Here is a 17,540-nt window from a genome sequence, read left to right as displayed (position 1 = left end):
TAATAGATCATGGAAATATTGTGTTATGGAACAGAGGGAGGTGCATGTATAAGTAAAAAGATCATGTCCAAACTCTATGTAAGAAATAGGCTAATCATCAAAGGAGGCCCAGTATATTTTGCTGCCCTTCTAGTCAAGTAACTCAGCACCCAGGGCAGAAAATTCTACAAACAACTCTCCCTCTCTAAGACAACACTAATATATTAAATCACTAAAAAAATGATGCCCCTTTACAATATCTAAAACCGAGTGCTATTCAAAACCTGCTACTTCACTTTACCTAATGGTAGGGTCTGTCAGTTTTATTCTGCGCAAATTCACATTACATTCTATGGGTATTCAATTATGTTTTACTCAGAATTGACCGAATGTATTTCCATTAATTTCTATGGGTCTACTCTAAGTAAAACTTAGTTGGGTACCACACTGTACTTTCAATGCTATTGGGGAGTTTTCTTTCCTGGATGAGTGACAATCATAGGTTGTAAACAGAAGAGAGTTTTTCAGAGATCTGAAGACAATATTGCCACATGTTGCCTGCATTACCTTGGTTGGATTTCTCTCTCTCTTTCTATGCTGTTGATCAAACATGATTTGCATGTTTTGGTGAACTTCCAGACTGCCACTATCTCTGGGAGGGATTCAGTCACTTACCAGAAAACTCAGGCTACACAATTAAAACTGATTTAAAGCTCTGATAAAACAAACCTGCTTCCCCCAAACACTGGACTTTTTGCAGACACTAACAAAAACCTTAGCAGCTGGCTATCCAACAAACCAGATGAGTTTATAAAACATCCTTAAAATACTAAATAGATGTTGCCTGCTGGCTATGTCTCAGAAAGGAATTCCATAGTATAGGTGCCACCACTGAGAGGACCGTATTTGTATACCAGGGCTGGGAAACTGGATTTGGCCAGTGGGCCAGATCCTTATCTCCCCACTGGGCCCAGTTTAACAGGTGGATTGGACTGCCCACCTGGCAATCACCTGGCATCCATCCCAGTGATATCAGGTGGTCCATTTTTGCACTGTGCTTTGCTAGCTCCAACAATCCTGATTGTCAGTGTTTGGCCAAATCAGCCTTGCATGCCAAACAGAGAGGCCTGTCATGGCTAATTAGGCCTGATTCCCACCAACACCCTATACTGTGTTGGCTCATGTTTATGGTACAGGTTGACATAGAACACAGTCTTAACCACCCTGAGTTAATGAACAGTGACTTCCCTGTGAATTTCCCCAGTTTGTTTTTTCAAGCCTTCCAGGCCAGTGGCTGTCCCTACATCCAATAGCAATAAATTCTGTAAGTGACATATGCATGGTGTGAAGAAATACTATGGATTCAGATGGGGAACCTGTGGCACTCCAGGTCCTGTTGCTCTATATCATCCCTGACCCTTGGCCCTGCTGGCTGGCACTAATAGGAGTTGGGTTTCAGCAAATCTGGAGGGCTACAGATTCCCCATCCCTTCTCTAGAATGAAGTACATAATTTTTGTAGTGGGCCCATGGTGGAAACACAGTGCTTCTTGTTCCAAAGGATGTTTTTCTTCCCTATTGAGGGCACAGCACAGATTGTTTGAAGACTGGTGGCCATAAATTGCTTGGGAACTTCTCCCTTACTCCCCTAAGCAATTTTTCAACATATTGAAAACTGATTTTTCTTTTTCATAAATGGGTGGGGCATGAATGCACATTTAATCAAATACATGTGCACACAGTGTTCAATTCCCCCTGCCCCCGCAAAAGGCCAATAGCCTACCTGGTGCCTGGGGAAGGGGCAGGACAAATGGCCAATCATCATTCAGTTCATTGACCAGCAGGAATGTCTATCCATTTTGCTGTTGCGCTTGACTGGGGGCGGAGAGAAGCCAGGCTGAAGCAGAAAAACACAGCAGCTCCTTGATTGATATGCATGCCTGCAAGCAGATTATGCTTATAACCTGGATCAGGGTCAGCCCAATACATTTTTATGCCTGAGACAGCAGCAAAATGATGTCCCCACCCCACCCTTTGAAGTCAAGATCCACAGTGCCCAAAACCAGCCAAGTTATTTTGGCACCTAAGGCAGAAAATGCCACAAGTACCTCTCTCCATCCCTAGAAGTAAAAACAAACAATAATAAAAGCTTAATTTGCTGGCACCCTTATTTCAGCTGCCTGAGGGGCAGCTGCCTACTCTGCCTAATGACTGAACCAATCCTTTTGGGGTTTTTCCCATTGCAGGTCACTTAAATATCAGCTGGTATAGCATGGTGTTTAGGAGCATGAATGATGAACTGAAGGTCCCTGGTTCAAATCACAGCTGTGTCTGAATTTGTTTGGAACCCTTAGAGAATTCACTGTGGCTCCCTCTGCACCATATGTTTAAAACTGTAGTTTGCTGAGAGTTGTTAAGAGACCCCTCTTCTCGAAAAGCTACAATTTATAGAGGGGTTTAACAGTCAATCCCTCTTCCCTGCAAAGTCTGGGGACTGTAGCTTTGTGAGGGAACTAGGGGTCTCCCTAGAGCTCTCAGCACCCTTACCAAACTACAGTTCCCAGGATTCTTTGGGTGAAATCAAGACTATTTGAAGTGTTGTAATATTACTTTAAACATTTAGCGCAGACAGGGCCCATAACTCAGCTTCAATAATAATGGTAGCCTACTTTCCAGAGCACAAAGGCAGGCATTATATTCCCTTTCACATGAATCCAGTGAAGTGGAATTACACATAGAACAGAGTTCTTAGGGTGCATCTCTGTCCCTGAGGTTGTGTGGTTCAACTGGCCCCATGACATCCATACATTAGGAATAGATGTCTGCAATGGAAAGCCTATGTGTATTGACCTTCACCCAAGTAGACTTCCCTCTGCTCTGGAATGACAATTGTGTAGGTCTTTGTATATCGGCTTTCTGTTGCAGACATACATACCTAACATGTGGGTGTCAGGCAAAACCAGTGGCTCCCTGTGGCCTTGGGAAAGGGCCAGAGGTAGGGCCCCCACAGCCTCTTTCTATGTGCTATTGATATTACTAATTGCATTTACACCCCACCTTTTTCTCCAGGAGCTCAAGATGGCTCACATGGTTCTCCCTCTCCTCATTTAATCCTCAAAACAATCCTGTCAGGTAGATTAGGCTGAGAGGCAGTGACTGGCCAAAGCACACCCAGTGAGCTTCATGGCTGAGTAGGGAACTGAATTCTGGTCTCCCAGGTCCTAGTCTGACACTAACCACTACACCACAGTGGCTCAATGCATGTGCGAAGTGGGCTAATATTTTAAGTGTGGTGGAAGCAATTTAAGCATCCATTCTAAGATGTGTCTTTTGAGGCAATAAAATGTGTGCTCAAGCCATTTCCAGTCACACTGACCTTTAAAGCCCTAAACAGCCTCGGCCCAGTATACCTGAAGGAGCGTCTTCACCCCCATCGTTCAGCCTGGACAATGAGGTCCAGTGCCGAGGGCCTTCTGGCAGTTCCCTCACTGCAAGACATAAGGTTATAGGGAACCAGGCAGAGGGCCTTCTCAGTAGTGGTACCCTCCCTGTGGAACGCCCTCCCATCAGATGTCAAAGAAATAAACAACTATCCGACTTTAAGAAGACATCTGAAGGCAGCCCTGTTTAGGGAAATTTTTAATGTTTGAAATTTTATTCTGTTTTGTTCTGTTGAAAGCTACCCAGAGTGGCTAGGGAAACCCAACCAGATGGGTGGGGTATAAATAATAAATTATTATTATTATCACACACAATGCCTGCCTTCACCCACAATTAGTAAGTGTAATTAACATGCTTTAATTCCCCAAGTCTCTGGTTTTCATGTGCAGGCAAATCCATGCAACATGCTAGACATTCTGTGGATCAAAAGTATCCAACTTGATACGATTCCTTCCCTAATTTAGCATGTGACCTTGCATTTTACCCTTGTAATATAAAGAGAACAGGTTCATAAGCAACCCTTCTTTATCCCCTTTAGGGTCTTCTATCCCATCATAAGATCCCTTCTCTGGCACCTCATTGACCGAACATTGGCTTTCCTAAGCTACCAGATATGGACTCTGCCCCAATTAATCTTTTGATATTTCTGGCCTCTGTGGATATTCTTTTGAAACTCTGCACACTTCTTTTCAGCTATTGAGCACGCTTTTATTACAAAATGGCTGCTAACTAAGCTGTGAGCTAAGTTACTTATGGCCCAATCCTGTTAGGTTGGTTGCTAAATTTATAGCAAACCCTAAGCCGCACTTCATCCACCCCAATTAGTATGCTGGCCTGCGTAGCTTTCTTTTGAAACCACAGTACTTTAGCCTTTAGCCTTTGAATATGTTCTTACAAAAAGGGTGGGGGGGTACAAACATTGCAATCTTATGCCATTTACTTGGGAGTAAGCCCCACTGCTGTATGACTTACCACAGAGCAAATATACATAGGATTGCACCGGATGCACTTTTTAAAAAATAACACCTTGAAGAGAGTTAAAAACCACAAAATTAAAAAAAAATATAAACCTAGTTCTTTTTCATTAATTTTCTGGCTTGTAATCCTGAAAGACTCTGAGATTGGGGGCTTCCTTGGGGACTCCTACCACTCCTCTGCACCCATCCAATCCATGACAATCGCAGGTGCTGGGGACAACACTCCTTGCTGTGCCCCCCAGTCCTCAACAGCATATTCTGTGAAGGCAAAGGAGGTACTAGCAAAATTCAGTGTCCTTGCTATGTGTGGATGGAAGTGCTTTCCACTTGTGCAACAGCCATTTCAGATCTAAGCCAATGTTTACAACTAGGGATGGAGGAGGAATCCATTTTAAATGGATTTATACATAGAATTTAGGGCTTGCAACCCAATCAACCTTTGCCTGCACTGGACAACCTCCTGCATCGAGTATCTGCTTATGCTTGAGGTGCTTGTATATTTGTCATATCATATTATTTTTAAAGCCCACCTAATCATATACAAAATTATGTGAAAATGTATATTATAAAAGTCAGGCCTCGTGTGGAACTGTATTTTTGCAGCATGATTTTGCAAGTATTAAGACATGAGTATTTTTATACAGTTACATGTATTGTTGTATCAATTTATGTGCTGGCTGCTTTAGGAATATTGGAGTGTATACACATGTAACATGTATGTAATATTACAGCAATAAGAACAACAGCAGCAATAAATTTTTCTTAAACATTCACAGACCTGGTAAAATATAACATTGTACATATTATAATGTGCATAATGATGAATATAATGGCAATATAATTATTTCTATTTTTGGTGAAACCTGTAAAAAATAAATGACTTCTTACTGAGATCAAGGAGCAAGATGGACATTAGGGGGGGAAATCCACACAAAGTGAGCCTTTTGGAAAATTCCATCCCTATTTGCAACCATAGAAATAAGACGTACTAAGGATACAAAATGTTATGGATGGGAAAAACTACAACCTTGATCTTTGTTTTCTTTCAGTACAAATAAGCTTGACATCATCTCACTTAATGGATGGCATATGTTTGGCAGATAAACACCATTCAATGGTTATACTTCCTGCCTGACAGCCACCCAAACAGTGAACTTACTATACAAGTAGCACATGTCAGGAAGGAGTGTCTTGTAACAGTCCTAGGATTTCATTTCTCACAGTGGATCTTTGCACATGGGAGCACTCGCCACAGGGGCTGACAGCTGGTTTAGCTAGAAGGAGTGGCAGAGCATTGAGCAGGAATGAGAGATATTTGGTCACCCCTGTAACTTTAAATGTGGCAATGTTTTGACCATGCAGGGAAGACAGAGCTGTTCAAGTTGGGAAGAGCTGACCAAATTCCTTGACAGTTTATACAAGAACCCTATTTTAAAAAAAAAAACACTTCTGTTGATCAGTTTTATTTGGATGCAATTTTTTTTAGTTACTGTTTTTAGCTCAGTTTTCATTGACCTGGTACATTTCCAATATTTTTGACTACAAATCCCAACTGTCCTAGAAGGCTGGAGCTGACACAGGTCTTTTCCAGTCTTACCTGGAGATGTTAAGGATTGAACCTTCAGCAGGAGAAACAGGCGTCCTTCCACTGAGCTATGGCCCTTCTCATGGTCACCATGGGAATAATGAAAACAGGAGGAAAAGGAAAGTGGGAGGGTTATACCAAACTTAACTAGGTCTGCCTTCGATAGTTATAGGTTTGCCTGAAAAGAAGTGGGTTGACGTTCTACTTCATGGGGGTGAGAGAACAGTTAATTTGTCCATACATCTAGGGCAGCAATTCTACGGGCATAGCAGAATGACATACGCAGCCGGAATTTTGTTGACAGTAGGGTGACCAGATGAAATGAGTTCAGAGCTGCTGCACCTTTAAGAGTTGTGTAGAAGAGGGAATTTCAGCTGGCATAGCTTGTCATGCAGGACATTCTCTCTTCAACACAATTATTAAAGATACAGGAGCCCTGTTCTCTCTCTCTTTTTTTTACCCTGGCCATCCTATATCTGGGTGATGCTGCAATCTTTCTCACTGCTGACAAGTGATTTTACAATGTCTTCTTTTGTAAGTCATGGGAGTGACACTCTTTTAATTTTAAACTAAACAATTCAGTACAGTATATCTGCTTTTTTAAAAAGGACTTTTGTTGGAATTATAGGCACTCATCTATGGGAAAGATTCTTCTTCCCAAAATAAACCCATCCTGCTCAAGTTAGAGCCTGAGGCTTAAGGGTATTAGCAGTCTGGAACCATAACAATACAAGCCCACGATAAGCCCAAATGAGGCTGGGTGGCATTTGTGCATGGTGTGGTCATTGGTTTGTTATGATAAGCTCAACAATCCATTTGGAGTTGCTGCAGCAGTATTATTTTAAGAGTATCAGCTGGATAAACAGGGGAGACTGGGTGCCATCTGCAGGCAACTGCACAAAGTTTTCGGTAGTGCTTTCCAATTGGTATATCTGAACCAGCTGATCTGGAGTTGTATTCCTGAACATCTGGCACATGAACTAAAAAAAAGAGGGTGAAGAAGTTCCCTGTTCCCAGTTGTTATGACATAGGACCAAGAATCCTAAGAAACAGTGATCTTACAAAAGTTTCCCAGAAGGGGAGAGGGATTCACTCCAGTTTTACCAATGTTGTTCTGCTATCACTCGAGCCTGTATTTCATTCCCTGAAATCTGAAGAAACATCTCTGCCACTGGACTCTCATGACTAGACCATAAACCCTTAGGCAGCTCAGGAAATACCTGTGGAACCTTTCCTGCAAAAGCCCCTGCAGCTTGAAAACCCATTGCCTAAAAGAAGCCAACAGCTACAAAAAAGGCACCAGCCAGGAGCAACTGGCCAGGAGCAGTACAGTATTTGGGAGGCAGGGCTTTCATCCTGACTACTTATCAGCTGCAGAACTGCTAACCATGGTCCTGAACCAGCACCTTGGTTCTTATCCAAGGTCCTGACCTTGTCTTGCCTAAGCTTCCTGCCCATTCCAAAACCCAGGCTCTACTGGTCTCCATCTTCCTTGGGCCATCACCATCCCTTGCAATGGGTCAGGAAGTCATTTAATTAAGAACGTATTACCAGTGGTGCCATCAGGGCAGGACTTGGCAATTTGGTATGGATATATTTGCCCTGGGAAAGCCTGTATGTCAATAGATTAGATAGAGATAGATAGATAGATAGATAGATAGATAGATAGATAGATAGAGGCTATTTGTAGCCCACCCTATATACTTGGATCGCTGGATGGGCCATAATAAAATTAATTTTTTAAAAAACACGATATCTCAGTTTAAAGAGAAAACACAGTTTTAAAAACACATACCAAAAATATAAAATAACAGGCCGAAAACCAGAATAAATGGTTAGATTTCTACCTGGCGTCTGAATGCCACTAGTGTGGATATCAAGTGAACTTCTGTGAGAGAGGGTATCCCAGAATTTGGGTGCGAGACGGTATCCCATAATTAGGGTGGCACTACAGAAAATATCCACTCATACATCACCACCAAGCATAGAGTTCTCTGGCAGCAGGATGGTAAGGAATACTTTCTTGGAATATCTCAATGGCCAGTGTCACATGCAGGAATATTTTCTTTTCGAATTGGCATCAACATCAAGCATCTCTTGGTGACCACCAAGCACTTTGGGGGCAATTTTGAGGTGGGAGATGCCCCTTTTGGTGTTGCTGTTTTTAGATTTCTTGTACTTCTCTAAATCTTGGGATTTCCCTAAGTATGCTGATACTTCCCACTTGCTTTCCGGGGGGGGGGGGGTCATTTGAGTTCCATTTCTGCCAGAATGGTGGTGCTGTGCTTACTATTAGAAAGATTATGCTTTTTCATGTCTTTTGTATTGTGAACGAAATTGTTTTAATATATTTATTGCAATGCAACATAACTGTGTGTGTGTGTGTTTATAGTTACATTGCATAGCAATAAATATAGTAAAACAATTTTAACCACATAACAAAACTCGTTTTTTTTAAGAAGCATAATCTGTCCCTTTAATCATGAACTCAGTGTTGTTAGAAATAGAATCAGAATGAGTCCCTGAGAAACAACAGGAAAGTATAGAAATTTTACATCTATTTGATGCATGCCCTGGTTTCTGGAAAGTCACACATGTTCTTGGTGGATCCAGAGCTTAATTCATTGGGAAGGACCATAGCTCAGTAGGTAGAGCATCCACCTTACATTCAGAAGGTCGCAGGTTCAATTCCTGGCATTTCCAGATAGGGCTGGTAGAGACTCCTGTCTGAAGTCCCGGAGAGTCACCGCCAGTCAATGTAGACAATATTCTGCTGGATGACCTAATGGTCTGACTCAGTATAAAGCAGGTTCCTATGAAGTTCTGCTGCTCAAGATCCAGTTGAAATGAATGAGAGAACTTCTCAGTGGATTGTGGCCCTGATGAAATCAGTGGATCTTTTACTAAAGAAAACCAAAATCCCCACCCTCCCCAGCTAGGACTATCATGTTTGTTCTTTCAGTCTAAATCAAAAAACCTACTCTGTCCTGATTTCTTAAAACTTTGGGCATCAGTAGTCAATTACTGTCCACCTCTTCTGAAAACCTCATTGTAGATCCTGCCAAGTTAGAGAGTGATAGAATAGCATAATCCTGGGCTCGTGGGTCAAGGGATGTTCCTCTAAATTATGTGACATTTGCTAAAATTATCCTTTATTCCTAATGTTTAATGCCAAGCCAGCCATGGGAAAGATGATATTGGCACACATAACTTAGCTAAGTGCTTTGCCTGACATTGTGGAAAACTGATAGGCTTTTAAAAACATCTCTCTATTTATGTTGAACTCTGCAGTGATATTCTTGGCCAAAAGCACATGCCCCCCACCATACTCCTAGGATGCTAACAAAAGAAATCACAGATTGAGTGAAAGAATACGGTTTGTGGCCAGAAAATTCTATTAAATATTTGCTTTTCCAATTCCTCCCCAATGACTTTGTTACCAGAATGAGAAATCAGAATAATAATGTCCATCTTTTATTAAAAAGAAAAGGTATTGAGCTTGCCTTCAGGGCAGGGCTGGAAATCTGTGGCACTCAAATGTTGTTGGACTCCAACTCCCATTAGGCCCGGACAGGATTCTGGGGAAGTGGGGAAAACAATAGCTGCTTAAAGTGATATGCTTCTGCTTTCAATGTATAGCGCAGATGGAGTAATGGATTCAGTATAGAATTGCATGCATATAGGCCTATTTCTAATACAGGCCCATTGATATTAGATTTAGGGTGTAGAGGATGTGCATTTTGTATTGTATATGCCTGTGTACAAATAATGAAAACCATACTAACAGGGAAAATCCTCTGAAGGGCTGTAGTTCAGTGATAGAACATCTGCTTCAGATGCAGAAGGTCTCAGGTTTATTCCATGGCACCCCCAGATAGGAATGGGAAATTATTCTGCTGAAACTCTGGACAGTCACTGTTCATCAGTGTAGACAGTACTAAGCTAGACGGACCAGTGGTCTGACTTCTCAGTCTCATTTATGTAAGAGGATCCAAAAACCTTTAAATCACCATTCTGCAAGTTAGCAGATGAGTGCTGAATGTGCTCCCCAAAGTACTGCCGACTCAGAGCACATAACTAATGTGTGGCAGATATGTGAGAAGCTGATTTGCATCACATGCCAGCTGCTAAAATATACTAATAGTCAATATTGTCATAGCAGCTGTGAGAACATGGCAGAATCCTAATCTCAGCACCCACAAAAAGTGTGCCAAAGGAGCAGAGTGTGCTTGGCTGAGATGTATGGAGGGTATGGACTGTCCCGACCCCAAGCTTTAAGTTGTAAATTAATATGTCTCCCTATGTTTGACCAAAGATATATGATTCCATGACAGCTACATCATCTCTGGTTACTCTGCAGCAATACAGGCTGTTGTCAGTGTTTGATATATGAACTGTAGTGGGCTTCTACTTATTTGGTATAAGTAGTTGGTGCAATGCATTAATCAGCTATAGCTTAGCAATGGGTGTGGACCAACCAACAGGAATTGTGGTTGGGGTTTTCCCCTAAAAGTATGGGTTTTCTCTGAGACTCAATTAAAAACAAGGTAGTCCACACCCATTTTTTGCACCTAACTTAATACGCTTGCCTCCAGAATCACCTAAAACCCAGCCTACAGAATTTCAGAGGATTCTAATTTTTAATTCGAGTTGTTTTAATTGGGGTGATCTGTTGGGTGCCATGGAAGTTTAGGCCAGGGTATAAAATATTTTAAATAAATAAATGACTTAATTAGCAGCTTTGAATATGCTCAGGATACATTAACACAGCATATAAATGAGTTGTGTAGTCAGTCAGTCACATAGGATGTGGCTCTATAGGCTTGTGGCCTGTTAACCTTTGATTCTTGATTGTGCTGTCTCAGTGCAGGGGTCCCCAGTGTTTTTGGCCCCAGGGGCACTTTTAGAAATTTAAACGACTGTTATAAGGCAACACAAAACATCCATTGCATAGAATAAAAATTGGCAAGGCTCAGAACTCCTCTTAAACAACAGGCAAAACATTTAGGCTATGAACTAATTTGCAGCTTAAAATGCAACAAGGGCATTCCACCCCCTGCCCCTGCTGTGTTCCAGGTTGCGTTTTGCATGTTGTTGTACACAACAGAGAGGGGATGGAGATTGTGTTCACCTGCTGCACATTACCAGTTAAGGTTTTCAGCAGAGTATATTTCTACGCGCGCACACATACATGCACAAACTTTGTGACATGCTTAGTGAGCAAGGTGGCGTCTATGTTGTGTCACAAAAAAAAAGAGTACTAAAAGGAAACCAGCTGTTCCCCTTCCTGCTGATTTTAAGGAAATTGTGACAGCAAACTCCTCACTCCAGCTTCAGGGTCACAAGATACAGAGTGAAACTAACTCACTGTCTAAGAATCCCAAGTGACTGCATCCCCCAAAATAGCAACCTCTCGTTGGACTGTACCTAAATAAAGGTGGGCTCACCATTTTCTCTAAAGGTACTTTTAAGTGGATGCCTGCAAAATGCAATATACTAAGGGAACTTTGAAGATTCCTGCCTGCTGCCTCCTTAATTATGTGCTTTAGAATGATTCAGTAAATAAAAGTGCTAATTTCTGACAAATGTAAGATTCCCTATAAAATCTTTCAGAGAGGTTAAACTGAGCAAAGGGCAATTCCAAGAGTAGTGAGGAGCAGTAGGTGTAGAATACATGACCTAAGCAAGGGGTGGTGAACCTTCACCCTCCATATGTTGTTGGGCTACAACTCCCATCATTCTTGACTGTTGGTCATGATGGGGATTGGAACTGAATAACCACCCCATATGAACCTACTCAAATCTTATGGTCAGCCCTTCTCTGTTGACTCCTATGAATTTCACTATAACTTCCATTAATACATTGGTTACATCTGCTCGCAGTCCATCCTGTAGATTTTCTTTTACAGCACTGAATAGTAAAATTAAGCAATAATAATGGAAGCAGTTCAATGGGAACACTTATTTACAGGATTGATTGCATTTCGAATTCAAAGCCAAAAATTCTAGGAGCACCAAAATGTGTCTCCTATCTGGCTATATGTGCAGAGTTAGGTCAGGATCTCTTAGAATCTAGGAACCGGATTATGACTTTCAAATACCCATAATTTTACATGGGTTTCTGATTTTATCCTCAAACTCAGGCAAACAGGGATTCACATATATTCTCTCTCATCAAGCAGAGACTGCTAGACCATGAAATCCAAAAGCTCTACCCCTTCCAGCTTTTTGTAAGTTCATCTGCTTACTTAGCATCGCAGCCCCACCATGGAATAATGCCTAATGACTTTAATAATAATAATAATAATAATAATAATAATAATAATAATAATTTATTATTTATACCCGGCCCATCTGGCCGGGCTTCCCCAGCCACTCTGGGTGGCTTCCAAAAAAATATTAAACTACTATAATACATCAAACATTAAAAGCTTCCCTAAACTGGGCTGCCTTCAGATGTCCTCTAAAAGTCTGGTAGTTGTTGTTCCCTTTGACATCTGGTGGGAGGGTGTTCCATAGGGAGGGCACCACTACCGAGAAGGCCCTCTGCCTGGTTCCCTGTAACTTGGCTTCTTGCAGCGAGGGAACAGCCAGAAGGCCCTCAGTGCTGGACCTCAGTGTCCGGGTAGAACGATGGGGGTGGAGACAGAGTGGCTGGGGAAGCCCAGCCAGATGGGCGGGGTTAAATAATAAATTATTATTATTATTATATATTATTATCACATAATTTTGGATTGCACTCTTCTCAACACCCTTCACAGAGATTTCCTAGTGACTCCCTCACAGCTTAAAATATTGATTTACAAAGAGTCTGTAAACCAGTATTTGTTGCGGGATGATACTCCCAAAACTACCAAGATTGTTTCTGGGTATTTAGCCCAGATTTTTGAAGCTAAATCTAAAGTTGCCTGATTTACTCAGTGGTGGCTATCTAGTCTTTTATATATTGTATGTGTTTGGATTATTAATGCATTTGGATGGCTGGGTATGATTTTATTGTTTAAACTTATGCCAACAAATATCCACTATCAAACCATATCCCAGTGGGAAATAGTCACAATTCCTCCATACAAAACTATTGTGCGAATGGCTATGCCTAAAATAGCTTAAAATACTGCTGCTGGGATTGTCAAGGTCCTGTATGTAATAGCAAACCTTTCAGAAGATCCCGCAGGAGTAGAGGAAGCCATAGTTAGCATAGGATTCCCATAACTTGTTATCTGATAGGCCTCAGAGGTTTCCTGTTTGACATGTGTCACAGAACTGGGTCTCTCAAATGGAGTTTCTATTTAGTGAGATACTGTACATAGTAGAACTGGGTGAAAACACACACACAAAAACCAGAATCAGGTCCTTAAGATGAAACAAATTCTGCATGAAGAGGACTGTGTAACTGGTATACAGTATTATGCATGCTATGGTGAGAGTGGAGGAAGAGAAAATTTTCTCACTCCAGTAAGTCAGATTTGTGGGCGATTCAGAGTTGACAAAAGCAAGTGAGGCACACAGTGCATATTCAAACAGCGGAGTTAACTTCCACAAAATTTTGTTGGAGGTGAGACCTTGTCAGCATATAACACCTGAGTTCAACTTGGGATCAGTTTGCCTTACCCCATATCTGCTTTCTGAACTGTTTTGGTTGCAGTAACTGGCAGTGTTACAGGTGCCACATAATACCCGTTTTGCATCTGTAAGAAATTGACATGCATAAGACTGCAGTTTTAAGCTCGCATTTGCTTCTCCTCTGCGCCCCCCCCCCCAACTGGTCTGGGAGAGCTCTCAAACCTTTACTTCTACTTTCAAACAATGCATCTTAGTTTTTTGATGGTTTTTTAACAGTTGTTTTTTTTTTACAAGACTCTCTTATTTTTTTAAAAAAAATCCAAACAAATGCTTTCCTACTAGTTTAGGTTTAAAAAACCGGGTTGCAGGGAACAGTGGTCCATGACACAGTATTTTTTAACATGTCTGCTTTGGTCAATGCTTTTTTCTTCAGTGGTATTTAGCTTTACATCTTTGGAAGAAAATTAGTTGCTCCTGGCATGAGCCACATATTCTGTAAAGAGTGGCAGCCATTCTGAATTTCCCAAACTCAAAAACACCTCAGAACTGGGCTTTCTGAAGAGGACAAAACGGCAGTTACTGCCGTTCTCCTCCCCAAAGGTTTACCTCAGCTTTGAAATAAATAAGTCTGACACCAAATTGGGTGGAACTACTAAGAAAACATCCTGGTCAATTCATTCCAACTGTTCTCCTCATGCTACATACCCACAAAATGGCAGGCCCTTCAAGTGTCCCTATTTTCCAGAGATGTCCCTAACTTAGAGAAGCCTTCCCTGTTTCTGATTTGATCCCAGAACGTCCCACTTTTCCTTAGGATGTCCCTATTTTCATCGGAGAAATATTGGAGGGTATGAAATGGCTGTCATGGTTGGTGTGGCAAAACACAAAATGGCTGCCACATCCAAACAGCAAAAAGAGAGAGAGAAGCACAAATGGTGCAGACTTGCCCCCATCAAGTAGAAAAAAGTTGAATTACTCAGCTACTACTATGCTCACTCACAGAGAGACACTCTGTGTTCCTCTCTCCTGTTCAGAACAGAAGGTAGGGTCCAATCCTGGCACCCAAGGAAATGTGGGCATGTTTAAGGGTGTGTTCAATGTCAGAGACTGAACCATTGCAAACAGGAACTGAGCAGGAACAGCTAACAGTCTTTCATGCATTGTGCATTATTGAGGGAATATTTGCTGACAAGGGAAAAGACTGTGAACACACTATACAACTTTAAAGTCCATTTGAAGCTTATTTTCCCTCAGCAAAGAGTTCTGGGCAGTGTAGTTTATTAAGGGTGTCTGGGAATGTAAAACTCTGAGGGGTAAACAAAAGTACCCAGAATTGTTTGAGGGAGGAAACATATACTTAAAAGGTCTAGTGCAGTAGGGATAAGAAATATTTTCTGGCTAAAGGGAGACAACTTTTATCTCCCTCACCCCTGGCAGGCTAAATCTGACAAGTAAGTGGGCAACCACCTGCCAATCACCTCATAGTGACATATTATAGTGTGTATGCAGCCTTAAGCTGACCTGGGCCTATACATCATGCACTAAGCATACATCCTATGCCCAGCAGTTTATTGGACAGACAAGATTGTCTTAGAGCAAGAGAAAGCAAAGATGTATGCTTCTCTGCTGCCAACTCCAAAAAAGTCTCTCAAGGACCCTGACACTTAACTGCTGCCAGGGTCTCCTGGCTCGGTCACAGAAACCTTAGACGCTGGTCCGTAGGCTTCAAACATTGGATCAGATTTATAGGCTCCTGCCAATCTGTCAGCAAACCTTAAGCAGAACGATCTTGTTCACTGTAAGAAGTACAAGGCAGAACAACTATATGTTTCATGGAAAAAAGCTATGTAAACTAGGGCATGGATGGGGTTGGGGTGGGAGAGAGACAAATAGCAAGGTTTCACCTAATCACTGACTTTACAACATGGGGATATTACAACAGATATGGAGCTGTCACAATTCCATGGCTGCATACACTTCATACATTTAAAGCACATTTACCCCAAAGAAACCCGAGAGCTGCAGTTTGCTCCTTGCAAAGCTACATTTCACAGCACCCTTAACAAACTACAATTCTCAGTATTGTTTTTTGAGGTGATGTACTGTAAATGAGTGGGACGCAGGTGGCGCTGTGGGTTAAAGCCTCAGCACCTAGGACTTGCCGATCGAAAGGTCGGCGGTTCGAATCCCTGCGGCGGGGTGCGCTCCCGCTGCTCGGTCCCAGCGCCTGCCAACCTAGCAGTTCGAAAGCACCTCCGGGTGCAAGTAGATAAATAGGGACCGCTTACCAGCGGGAAGGTAAACGGCGTTTCCGTGTGCGGCTCTGGCTCGCCAGAGCAGCGATGTCACGCTGGCCACGTGACCCGGAAGTGTCTCCGGACAGCGCTGGCCCCTGGCCTCTTAAGTGAGATGGGCGCACAACCCCAGAGTCTGGCAAGACTGGCCTGTACGGGCAGGGGTACCTTTACCTTTACCTTTTACTGTAAATGAGCTTTAAATATATGGGGGTATGCAGCCATGGTATTGTTCCCCCTGCCCCTTCTAACTTCTAGGTAAATGCAGTGAATGCCATGGTGTCATCGCACTGGGCATCATCCTGCCTGCACCTCACATATTATGTGCTGTTAGCTTCTGAGGGTAGGGCAATGAGGAGCACAGTGACATCATGGCAGATGGTGTATTTTCCTAGTGTTAGTTGCTACAAGGAAGAGAAGAGGGCATGATTCTTCAGCTCTGTGTCTTTCATAAAATCTAGTTTAGCTGCAAGAGATATGCTCTTAAGAATTGAATGGAAAAAGAAAATTCTACCACGTGCCCCCCTCCCCCATTTTTTCATGGGTGGGGGGAAACCTTTAGTGACGTTTTCTGCTGTCCACTAGCCAATATGATCACCATGTCATGGTTTTGGACCTAGCTACTGAACAATGTCAGTATTTTTCTTTGGTAGTTGAAGGTGGAATTTTGTAATGAGGAAAGTGAGAGGAATCAAAATGAAGTCTTCAACAGACAGTAATCTGAAGCCTTTAAACTGGGGGGGGGGGGGGACAACCTGTCATTATGAAAAGAAATATACCATTCTCTTCATTTAGGTAACTTGCCTGATTCGTAGAGACTGTTAGAAATGGTAAGATGGAATGGAAAATTGGTGAATTCTCCCTGGCAGATAGATTATTTTTTGAGCTGGATATTAGAAGAAAATAATAGAAAGAGAGTTGGAATAGGCATGGGGGCAGCCTAACACATTTTGTTGCCTGGAGTGAGGGAAAAGATGGAGCACCACCAACCCTTTACATGTATAGAAGTCAAACAGACTGGCAATTAAATCTCACTTCAAACACTGATGATGGGGGCAGCATCCTCCATCACATCTGAGGTCATCAGGCTAGCTTAGGAGAAAGACGTCAGGCCATGTGGCACATACAGCTTTTTCCTTGAACACTTCGGCAGTATGTTCTGCCTGAGGCAGCTTCTCCACTTTACCTAATGGGAGGGCTGATCCTGAATAGTGTTCTGGAGTACAATGTTTCAGAAGCTTTCTGGAAATATTTATGTGGCAACATAAAAAAGTCTTTCTTATCATTGAACAAAAAGTCTATCTCAAAGCAGTTTAAAGATGGCATGTGATGGATGGAGCTAGCTTGTTTTCTCCAGCTCCGGAGGTTAGGACTCGAACCAATGGATTTAAGTTACAAGAAAGGAGATTCTGACGAAACGTAAGGAAGACCTTTCTTTCTGATGGTAAGAGCTGTTTGACAGTGGAATGGACTTCCTTAGGAGAAGGTGGACTCTGCTTCATTGGAGGTTTTTAAGCAGAGATTCAATGGCCATTTGCCAAGGATGCTTTGGTTGAGATTCCTGCATTGCAGGGGATTTGAATAGTTGACCCTCAGGGTCCCTTCTAACTCTAAGATTCTTTGATTCTACGAAACTGAGATCTCCCCTCCTGTTATGCCAAATAAGCCACACCATATGAGATGTTCCAATAATATCTTTCTG

At 42.1% G+C, this 17,540-nt stretch overlaps 2 protein-coding genes across 3 annotated transcripts in view; both read right to left on the bottom strand.

Moving 5' to 3' along the window:
- MYBPC1 (myosin binding protein C1) overlaps positions 1-16,125 on the bottom strand; it is a 108,578-nt gene extending 92,453 nt beyond the window's left edge. For both annotated transcript variants that reach the window (XM_083699963.1, XM_083699987.1), the window contains exons 1-5: positions 16,026-16,125; positions 15,214-15,646; positions 13,593-13,669; positions 1,762-1,875; positions 547-631 (exon numbers count right to left, since the gene is read on the bottom strand). The gene's annotated coding sequence lies outside the window, so the exon portion shown is untranslated. The remainder of the gene's footprint in view (positions 1-546; positions 632-1,761; positions 1,876-13,592; positions 13,670-15,213; positions 15,647-16,025) is intronic.
- Positions 1-17,540, bottom strand: part of TBXAS1 (thromboxane A synthase 1) — a 297,489-nt gene that overhangs the window by 14,770 nt on the left and 265,179 nt on the right. The gene's annotated exons all lie outside the window — the stretch shown is intronic.

Source organism: Podarcis gaigeae (assembly GCF_964106915.1).
Source record: "Podarcis gaigeae genome assembly, chromosome: 10".
Taxonomy (NCBI): domain Eukaryota; kingdom Metazoa; phylum Chordata; class Lepidosauria; order Squamata; family Lacertidae; genus Podarcis; species Podarcis gaigeae.
Note: the sequence above shows the minus strand (reverse complement) of the source record. Positions and strands in the feature narration are given on the sequence as shown.